Genomic DNA, 11710 nt, shown 5'->3' with positions numbered 1-11710 from the left:
AATCAGACAAAACGAGAACAAAAATCAAACACAAATGACGACGAACAACAACCAAAAACAAAGTGGGCCATATTTACATATAGTACAAAAGAAGTAAGAAAAATTACAAAACTTTTTAAAGACACACAGATAAAAGTAGCATTCCGCACACGTAACACAATAGAAAACATACTCAAACAAAAACCACAATTAGATAAATACAATAAAAGTGGCATATACCAAATGAAATGTGTAGATTGCCCATTGAAATACATTGGACAAACGGGCCGAACATTTAACGCTAGATATAAAGAACATCTACATGATATTAGAAATAATAATTGCAATTCCGGGTACTCAAATCACATACTAAATACGGGACATGCATACGGAACAATAACAGACGTAATGGAAGTTGTAACAACGGGAAAAAAGGGTAAACATTTGAATACATTAGAGAAATACCATATATATAAAATAAGTAAGAAAGGCCTACAAATGAATGACACACACATAGAAACATACAATCCCATATTTCAAACTATATGCGAAATCTATACAGACTAACGGTACCTGCCTCCCCCACTACCCATTCCCCCTCCAACACCCACGAACATAAAACACAGCACACAGTACACCAGACAGCACACGTATTAAAGATAAGCAGCGACACACACAGAGAGCGCCTACACTGAGTAAGTACAAATAACAGTATAAACATATAAGAATAGCATAACATGGCATAGCATAGGATAGTAACACGAATATTTGTATATTACAGACAACACATGAACGGCGATAAAAACAAGAAGTGGCCGCTGCAGCACCGTAGATATAGGGCATGTACCCTGAAAAACTTTAATTGAAAAATTTGAAAAAGAAAGAGAACAAAGATCTTATAGACATTTTAACTTGAATTGGGGTTTAAAAAGTGCTAATTTAAAGATCAAATTGACGCGTGTAGATTGACAAAGATTTTATACCATTGGAAAGACTGGTGTTTTTAAATTTTTAACAAGCAGTGTAACAGTTGCGTGAGTGATACACACCTGATGATGGCCATTTTGGGCCGAAACATGTAGTGTGGAAGAGGAAAAAGAAGTAAAAACTACAATAAAATTGTTGCACTTAAGACGGTATTTGTCCATATATAATGTGCATATAAGTTCGCCGTATCGACTTTCCAATATTCCCGACGTACCATTCATGCCACAAATTAGAGCTGTTACGTTCAAACAGAACATAACAAAATGAAGCGAAAAGTACACTGTAGGTCGCGCGACAGGGCTCTGCTGTTATATTTGGAGAAGACATTTGATATTTGGCTATCCTGTCCCGCCTCGTTGTTCTCAAGATTACGGATTTTAACATTGCGATCAGCGATTAAGGGTTAATTCACACATAGCGAGCTGTGCACCGACTGTGTCATTTTGAATGGCATTGCTAAACGGCAGTCTGCATTTGAAATGTACTGCACAGGTTTATGTAATTCAGACATGCTGGACTGGGCGAAGACTGTGTCCCGACTGTGTTGCCTCCGACCGTTTCAAAAGCGATTCACACAGCTCGCGCACAGCCCTCTATGTGTGAATAACGAAAGGGCGCCCACTGGTCGCCCGGCGCTATTCGGCAGTTTTCGTTACAGCACATCTTTGTGCCGAAGCGGAGCGAAGCATTTCTTCGGTTCAGTGCGAGAGAGAAAGTCGCAATTAGAGCACATGTACTGTTGTTATATGTATTGTTATTATTCTTCACTATGGATGAAGAAAAACTCATATTGGTGCAAGAACATGAATGCCTTCATAACCTCAGCAACCCAGACTATGATAATAATTTAATAAAAGACAAAGTTTGGAAGGACATTACCAGCATCTTGTAAAAATTTTAGAATTTTGAAAAAAGAATAAAACATACACTTCCTTTTCCAAAAAAAAAAGAAAGAATCATATGGTGTATAGCGTATGTGCACGTTCTATAATGTGTGCCACAAACAGGCACGCACAGAAGTCTATGCCTATGCAGTTGGGGAACTGCCACATTGAATAAAAGTCATCCGCTATTTTTCACCACATTTCTCCAGTTGGTTCTGGCATTTCTTTCTTGGCCATTGTTTCCCATATAGCTTTAGAAGTTGGAAATATAATAGAATTTACAGTTGAAGGAGCCAGTCTGTAGCTAAAACTCAGAGAAATTTGCGAGTCTCCTGAACCCAAGTATTTCATTGTTAAAGCTAACCTTTCTTCCAGTGAAACAGACTGCTTCCATTTAGAATTCTGTTTTGTCAATTCTTGTCCCAGTATTTTTAACAGATTTTCAAATTTTCGTACGCTCATATGAAAATACGTGAAGAATTTATCCTGATCATCCTTAAGGCGAGAATATATCGTATGAAATTCTCCTTCTTCGTCTCTTGCTCTCCATAACTGATGAACCCAATATTTTCTTTTCTTTCTGTTCTTTTCTTCTTGCAACACACGGTATGCTCCGCATGCACCAATCACATCTTCTTCGTTCTGATCCATCTCTACGAATGCAAAATAAAAACCAGCTACAGCACAGTCGGCGACCAGTCCACCAGTCCACTATGTGTGAATGCTGGCAGCAGAGCACAGTCTGCGCACGGCCGGTGCACGGTCGGTGCACAGCACGCTATGTGTGAATCCGGCCTAAGACGGCTCATCTACGAGCCGAATAAAGGCTAGTCACTACAGTTGTCTCCAAATCAACCACCCACACTGAAATGTAAGTGTACATCTCCGTAACAAAGTAATTTCGCTACGTCCATACACAACACTTCGCTAAATTGTAATATTACTTCATTAACATATTGATGTTCTGTGAGAATTCTTTAGGCTATTTCGTAATAACACTGGTGTCAGGATAGCTACCTTACTGGAGACAGAGAATGGCCGAGACACTACTTTATGTCACATAACGATGAAGCATTCATAAATTATAAATACAGTATTAGTATTACTATTCTAATAAAAACTTCGCACAGTTAATTTAGTCAAGTGACTATGTTTAATAATATGACCTAGTTTCCCCCTTCAAGGTCTGGCATATGATTTCTCTGGCTTCTTTTAAGTTGTACTTTAATCCCGAAAAGATATTACGAAGATAATATATTTATAAATACAGCATTAGTATTCTAATAAAATATTCGCACAGTGATGCTTATCACGTCATTATGTTTAAATAATGGAAGCCCTTATGACTTGCATTTCTTTTTCAAGGCTGGGCATATTTTTTTTGTTTCTCTTTTTTATAAGTTCTATTACACTCCCGCATATAGATAACGAAGATAAGAACCCCAACTTCGCCCAACACCATGCCTCACACAGCTTGCACAGTGGCCCATCCAGCTCTCTCTCTCTCTCACACAATGGGGATCCGTGGGGATACTGTACTTACTTACTCGTGGAGCTGAGCCCTTCTTGAGGAGCCGCCACTTCTGCAGCTACTCAAGAATTTCGCAGCATTCTATGGAACCTGAAGGTTCATCACCGTGTTCACAAGAGCCATCCACGGGTCCCTATCCTGAGCCAGATCTATTCAATCCATTCCATCCTATCTCTCTCTAAGATCCATTCTAATATTGTCCACCCACCTACGCATTGGTCTTCCCTGGGGTCTCTTTCCTTCTGGCTTTCCCACCAATATCCTATACGCATTCCTCGTCTCTCCCATTCGTGCTACATGACCTGCCTACCTCATCCTCCTTGACTTGATCATTCTAATTATACTTGGAGAAGTGTACAAGTTATGAAGCTCCTCATTATGCAGTTTTCTCCAACCTCCTGTGACTTCATCTATCTTGGTCCAAATATTCTCCTCAACACCCTCAGTCTATGTTCCTCCCTTAATGTCAGAGACCAAGTTTGACATCCATACAGAACCACAGGCAAAATTATACTTTTGTGTATTCTAATTTTTATGTTTTTGGACAAGAGACGAGAAGACAAAAAGTTCTGGACTGAATGGTAGCAAGCATTACCCAAGTTCAATCGCCTCTTAATTTCCTCCTGAATCAGGTTTCGATCTGTTATCGTTGTTCCCAAATACAGTAGAACTTGGTTATAACGTCATCAAAGGGACCTAAAAATAGTGTCGTTATAAACGAATGTCGTTGTAACCGAAATGGGCACTTCCACAGTAGCCTTATGTTAGTCACGTAAAAATCTACTAAAAACCGAGTTAAAATGTTGCATTTTTTAGTGAAATACATAGTTAAGCACAGACTAACGTAACATTAACGTGGAATTGCCCAAATGTGTAATATCAAACACATACAAGTCTTACAGCGCTTTTCACTGACAATACACACCGCACTAATACTGTATATTAAAGGTAGGCCTACTCACCAAATTACAGTAGATTACATCAATTGTTGTGCCTTACTGTACCTAGATACGAGTACAGTAATCAGTTATCTTCATCTGTTTCCTGTTACTTGCCCAATACACACTTTCTAAATTACGTTCAATGTCCATATCAGAGAAATTCAGGAATGAAAATGACGTTACATACGAGGTTGATGCATTTGTGCATGTCGTACTAAGCAAGGTATAAAAACAGTTGCTTTATGAGGAATTAGTTCGTACCATTGAATATTTGACGCAATAGACAAGGTGTCGCAGAAACCGATGTTGCTATAACCAAGTTTTACTGTATATGAAGTGTGCCACATTTTCAAAACATCTGTTTCCTATCTTTATATCATGATTTTGCCCTGAATTTTGGTGATGAGACGGCAACATATACTTAGTTTTCTCAGTGTTTACTTCTAGACCAACCTCTTTACTTGCGTCAATTAAAGTTTGTGTGTTTTTCTTTATGATATCTATATTATCACCCAGTAGTTTCACATCATCGGCATGGACCAACAGCTGATGTGCCCCGTTTAATTTCAGTCTCACGTGGTTTCCCTGGACCTTCCTAATGGCATATTCTAAGGCAAAGTTGAAATGGAGTGGCGATAAAGCATCCCTTTGTTTTAGACCATTCTGGATAGGAAACGTATCAAACAAATATTTACCTACATGGACTTTACTATATGTTTCGTTTAAACACATTTTAATCAACCTAACTAGTTTCACGGGTATCCCAGACTCTATTAGAATATTGTACAATACTTCCCTCCTAAATGAATCATAGGCTTTCTTGAAGTCTATGAATAGCTGATGTACTGTCTTATCGTACTCCCATTTTTTCTCCAATATCTGACGAATGCAAATGATCTGATCTGTTACGTTGAAACCCACATTGATGATCCCCAATAATTTCATCTATATACGGACTTAACCTTGAGAGAAGAATAAATAAGGATAAAATTTTATATGAAGTTGATAGCAGCGTTATCCCCCGATAATTAATACAGTCAGTTTTAGCACTCTTCTTCTGAACTGGTACAATAATAGACTCCTTCCACTGATCAGGCACTTTTTCTTTATGCCAAGTAGTAGTAGTAATTAGATTGTGGATCTTAGAATGTAATATTTCACCTACTGCTTGAATAAGTTCTGCCGGAATTTGATCACTACCTGGCGATCTGTACCGTTTCAATTTTGCAATAGTACTTTCAACCTCAAAAGGGCTAGGATCAGGTACTAACAGTACATTCAGTAACTGACAGAAGTAGTTCCTCTACCTATTCAAAATGTTGTGGGAATCTGCAAGCAGATCACCATTCTCATCCTTCACTAAGTTACTGCTAGGCTGGTAACCCCTTTTAAAGTCATTTATTCCTCTATACAGGTCTCTAATATTCTTGTTCTTACTGTTCACTGCAAGCTCATCAATTTTGTCTTTCAGATATTCCCTCTTTTTGTTCCTGAAATGCCTGCTGGTTTCATGTCTTATATTGTTCAGATTATCCCCATTTAACTTGCTTGGATCCTGTAACCATTGCAATTTGGCCTGCTTCCTTTGATCTAATAATTTTGAGCATCTTTCGTCGAACCATGGCTTATGCTTCTTCAGTTCATAATAACCTAGACTCTCTTTGCAGACATTTTTATATTTTCTCTGATTGTTTCCCAAGCTTTATTAACATCCACCCCAATTTCCAAGTTTTCCAAAGCGGCAAACCTATTTGTTATTTCAACACAATACTGCTCTTTACCCTCTACCTCATTTAATTTCTTGAGATTGAACCTCACCATATGAACTCTGTGTGTTTGTTTGCTCACTGCCAGTCTTTCCCTAACCTTTGCCACCACCAGGTAGTGGTCAGTATCACAATCTGCTGCCCTGAATGATTGGACATCAAGTATACTTGAGTGCCGTCCCCTATCGATCAAAATATGGTCTATTTGATTGTGTATCTTCCCATCAGGAGATGTCCAAGTAAATTTATGGATGTTATGATGTGGGAACATTGTACTTTTGACAGTAAGATTTTCTGATGTGGCAAAATTTACTACTCTAACTCCATTATCATTACTAATTTCATGCAAACTCTCATTCCCAATTGTTGGTTTGAAAATGTCTTCCCTCCCTACTTTTGCATTGAAATCTCCTAAAAAATTTTCATAGGGTACTTCAGGAATTTATCAAATACATGTTCTAGTTCTTCATAGAATCTATCCTTTATGTCATCAATTTTATCTTCTGTTGGGGCATGAACATTCATAACAATGATATCACACCAGCGACCTTTTAGTATTATATATGATATCCAATCACTAATGAATTCTACCCTCTTAACTGCTGATACGATTCCCTTATGTACGAAGAAACCTGTACCTAATTCACGATTTTCATTCCCCTTTCCATAGAAAAATGTATAGTCTCCTGCTGGTGCGATGCCACCTCCATCCCATCTGACCTACTGAACTCCCACTAAATATAACTTATATTTTAAGATTTCTTCTGCCACTGCCCTGAGCGAACCTGCCCTATACAAACTTCGTACATTCCAAGTGCCGAATCTCATATCCATTTTCATTAGCTTAGGTCGTTTATCGAAGGAATCAGTCCAGGTCCGAGGCTTTGTGTTCATTTTCGTAACATACTGATTTTTTACAGTGAGGAGTTATAAGCCCCACGCCCAGCCCCCAAGCTGGAGGGCCACCCCTTGTCGGCTGTCCGCGACTGCTTTTTCAATATATTCGCAGCTTCCCTCCAAAACTGGAGGGCGTCTCCTCCATCCGCAACCTGAGGGCGCGCCATGCCGTGGTGACAGGGACCCCCCTAACATGGGGGGATACTGTCCTACATGTTGAATTCCACCACACAGTTTGCTTAGTCTATGAGAATAACGTTATTTTGTCCTACATAGTTGGCAACATATTGTGACATGTTGCGCAACGGAGGACCCCTACCTCCCCAGCGGCACGTGGCGGTAACGTAGCGCTCGCGTAATAGGCGAGTCATCACCCCGCCACTCTCCCCGCGGTGACGTGCCGAGCGGAGCCGAAGTTAGCCGAGTCCCCGCAACCTGGTAGCTATGCAAGGCGAGTCAACAGCGGTGACGTCACCAAGGGATATCGCAGTTGCTTGGCAGCAGTCAACAACTCCTGTGACGTGGCACGCAACAGGCACTGGGAACAGGGAACTGCACAGCAGCTATGAGTCAGTTGTAATGTGACAGTCGCCGAGTGTGTTATCAACAGTTCTCAAGGCAGCAGCCTGCAAGTTGAGTTGTAACGTGGCCATCGTCGAAGACAGTTCCGAGTTAGTTCCGAGCAAGCCTACGAGCGAGTGTGTTATCAACAGTTCTCCAGTCAGCCGACTACAGTTGGAGTATAGCAGCCGTCGCGGAAAGAAGAACCGGACGTGTGCGTAATTGTGTAATTGGGAGTGTGTGATACAGTGATACACAGCTCCCCTACTGTAAACGTGTAGACTACTGAAGAGCGAGTGAACTGATTTGCGGATAGGGTTATAAATCGTGAAACCCCGCAACAGTGTAAACAGATTAATGCGATTAGGGTTATAAAGTGTGAAACCCCGCAACTGTGTAATAATTAATTGTAGCCGTTACTTGTAGGTTGTTGAATAAACCAATTAACAATCCGTACGGCGTCTTCAGTAACGAAACACGTCACAATATCAACATATGCTTAGTTTTCTCTGCATTTCTTACTAGATCAACCATGTTAGTTCAGAGTTACTGCATCGTTAAATAAACAAATAACAAACAGCAAGTCGGAGGATTTGAGGTTCTCACAGCGGTGGTTATGAAGAGTTGTATCTTCTGGGATACGTCGCTGTGCAGCCGTTGAAAGTAAACCGACGGGGGTACATGTCGGCTCCATCTTCAACTTCGAAGAATAAGCCAAGCGTAAAGTAGTTGGCAAGACTCTGTAGACTGAGGAGACATGTTCTTCCGAAACGTCGGTCGACTTTCAAACAACCACACGGCGCTATATCAAAGAAGTTAGACCTCTTCAAAGAGAAATTTTTTATCTTGCTTCACTTGATCCTGTCAGCAGGAGAGCTTAGAACTACTGAAGTTATCAGCATGCGGTATGTTCTGACAGCTGAAGTTCCCGTGGCAGTGACTGTGAAGATTACTGTCCTACTGTACTCTGGCAGTTACTTACTGAAGTCCCTCCGAAACGTCAGCAAATGTCTGACTATATGGCGTTATATCCCAGAAGGCAGCAATCTTTATTAACACGTATTTTTGGCTTCTCTTAAATACATAAATACAAAGAAAAGCAATATTACTATTTTCAAAAAGGGGGCAAGCGGTACCGTAGTTGGTTGAGGGGCTATGCTACAAGTCGGAAGGTCGCGGGTTCAAGGCCCGATGAGGTCATTGGATTTTTTTCAATTGACCTAATCCTTCCAGCCGCACTAGGCCCTGCGGTTTACTCAGCCTTTTAATGGAAATGAGTACTAGGAATTAATTAAATAATTTTCCTGGGGAGTAAAGCGCGGCTGGCGCATAAGGCTAACAACCTTACCGCCACCTTTGAGCCGATTATCTAGATAGTGTGGGACCCTCAACGTCTCACAACCCTATGGGCCTTCATGGCCTGGTACTGGGACACCTTTACTTTTTTTTTGTTACTTTTTACTATTAAAAAAATGAAAGTAGATTCTAAAGGGTTCCAAAGATAGTGTATGACACTCGGAATTATTGGGTTTTTGGACCAAAGAACCAAGGTTTTGAAAAACGGATGTTTCTGTCCTCGGGTGAAGGGGTGGGAGACACCTGAGGACGGAAACAGATCCAGTTTCTGCGGCGTTGTGTTCTTTACAATATCGTACAATGCGCAAAGTCCAAAAACCCCGTAATCCCCAGTGATAGGAAGTTACTTACTCCATTGCTCTGCGGTTTTCTAAGAGCCTTTGTCTCATTTACGATACAAGCCCATTCTTCTGTAGTTTTTTTTTTGCCTCCGTCTCCGGTCCCGTTAAGCATTCTATACATCTCTCAGACAACTCAATCTAGGGTTTCCCACTTATTTTCTAACTTGTGCATAGTTTAAAAAATTTTCTTGGCCACCCTTGTTTTTGGAACATTACTTCAAATACGTTACATCCAAAGAGCGGCTTAACTTCCCGTATTTTGTAGGCAGATCACAGTTGTATAAAAACACGAAACTTGCAAAGATGTAGTGCAATAGCGTCAACGCTGAATCACAAATTAAAATAAACTTCAACTGTACTTTCATTCACGTTTCCTTTAATTTCATACAATAAGGAAAAATGTAAACGAATTACTTTAAATATATGAGATATATATCATGTACGTCGGATACACAATCTCCAGCGTTTCCACAAGCCCTGAATTTCCTCTTAGTAATTCGTTACAGAGCAGAAATTCTCAAATAAGCCTACACATCAGTCGTACACTTGATCAGATTTGATTCAGGAAATTCTACATGGCGAATTTCACAGAAATATCAAGACGCTATCCCACTCAGAAAACAAAATTCTAGCATATATATTTAACTGGGGTTATTTACACATGTGTGTGCTGGTTTGATGCAATCAGTGACCTACCTGGGCAACGAGAAATGCTCATCCGTTGTATTTCACTGCTCTCTCTAGGTATGAATAAAAAATGTGCTTAATCACACAGCGTTTCTTGACGAAGTATTTCTGAGAATTATGTTTGCGTACCGCACAAGTGGGAAAAGATAACTCTCAACCACGCCATCTGAAATAGACCTACGCGTAATTTGTGTGCTTACTCATTGGCTCATTGGTATTCTGCTTCACTCTCCTCGCTAGTTGGCTGTTATGTGACTGTACTCGCATTCCTGCTGCTTGCCGATCCGAGAGGCAGCGAATTACAAAAAATTCGTCCCGTCAGGTGAATAACTACATAACTCTAAGAAATAATGCAAAGCGGGTTATTATACGCATTTTAAACACGTCCATCCTACTGACTAAACTATACTCCGTATTAGGTTTATATTCATTTATGACTGTCAAGACAGCTACTAGCTAGGGTTCGATTCCTGGCAAGGGGCGATGGGAAGCTTCCTGTTCACGTTTCGTATTTACAACGTTTCTGCAGCCCAAGGATACCAGGTGCTCTTCTGCCGGGGGGGTAATACCGGCAGAAGTACACAGTTCATAAATGTATCGCTTCTCTTGGAAACAGGAATTATAAAGAGGCAAGATTAAAAACACGAAACGAAACGAAACGATGCTTTCGAGCATATTTTAATCGCCGCACATATCAGCTCAGTGAACATGCTGGTACTTCAGCAAACACTACGGCTTTAATTTCACTTGGGATATTCAAATTAATGTTGCAGGTCTAATTACTTTGATATGATTCTTTATTAACATCGAATCCGACGTTATTAATTTTTGTGATTACTGCTGGCAAAATTATGCAGTTTTTTAAGTTTTTTTTTTTTGTGTTTCTAGATAATTAGGGCAGTAATCCGTGTTCGTGATGTGCAATGACGTAAGTCGCAAATAAAATGTGTTTCGTGAAGTAGCAATGATGGCGATAATTTCTTTCTAAAAAGTGCTCCTCAGACATCTTTATGTATGTCTTTTTTACTTGAAAATACGTATGAATTAAAGTGTGAAATTTAAAATACGAGTTGCCCTCCACAAATACAGGCCCACGAAGGTAAACCATGTTTAAATTCTGGAATTTTATTAAATAACGCATACGAAAAAGAAAGACGGCAGGCAGTGTTCTTATTTTTATCAGTTACATATGGCTTTTTCTCTCACCTTGAGTCAGCAAACAGGACAGCAAAACATAACCTTCTTCTTCACATACCTGCCTTCGGTAGGAAACGGAACACACGAACAACTGAAACACTGAGTATACATGTTATCCGTCAGGTGTCGCATTTGGAGCAGAAGACCTGATGGCGGATAATTTAAAGCTGTTCATCCGACTATTAGCCATGCTCGTTTTCTGCCCAGCCTTCCACTCAGTAATTAAGAGACGTAAAGCTATCGCTGTAACAAGCCATGGGGGCACATGGGGTTGTGAGACGTTGAGGGTCCCACATTGTCTAATCAATCGGCTCATAGATGGCGGTAAGGTTGTCAGCCTTATGTTCTGGCCTTCCTTTACACGCCCGGGGTCATAATGAGGTTGGAAGGATTAGGTTGTGGGAACATCCCACATATCACGCTGTTTCTACAGCGCTCACTATCCAGCTCACTTTTCACCATCATGCGCGCTAACCAATCAAATTCTGAGTCTGAGTCTGAGTCACGTTGCAACTGACGGTCAGTCAGTCTGTCTGTCTTGGTGTCGAGCCCCAGCTGGGGCTCATGACCAGATATTTCTTTT

General features: G+C 40.4%; 1 protein-coding gene across 2 annotated transcripts in view; it reads right to left on the bottom strand.

Annotated features, from left to right (window-relative positions):
* Positions 1-11217, bottom strand: part of LOC111871959 (ileal sodium/bile acid cotransporter) — a 49803-nt gene extending 38586 nt beyond the window's left edge. Inside the window, exon 1 of one of the 2 annotated variants that reach the window (XM_023865397.2) lies at positions 11137-11217. The gene's annotated coding sequence lies outside the window, so the exon portion shown is untranslated. Of the gene's footprint in view, positions 1-9939; positions 10150-11136 lie in introns of those variants that run through there. The other variant, XM_023865398.2, reaches the window with a different exon arrangement.
* Between the last annotated feature and the right edge of the window lie 493 nt (positions 11218-11710).

This window comes from Cryptotermes secundus, unplaced genomic scaffold (assembly GCF_002891405.2).
Source record: "Cryptotermes secundus unplaced genomic scaffold, Csec_1.0 scaffold30, whole genome shotgun sequence".
NCBI classification, from domain to species: Eukaryota; Metazoa; Arthropoda; class Insecta; order Blattodea; family Kalotermitidae; genus Cryptotermes; species Cryptotermes secundus.
The sequence above is the reverse complement of the archived record's forward strand: the minus strand, read 5'-3'. Positions and strand labels throughout refer to the sequence as shown.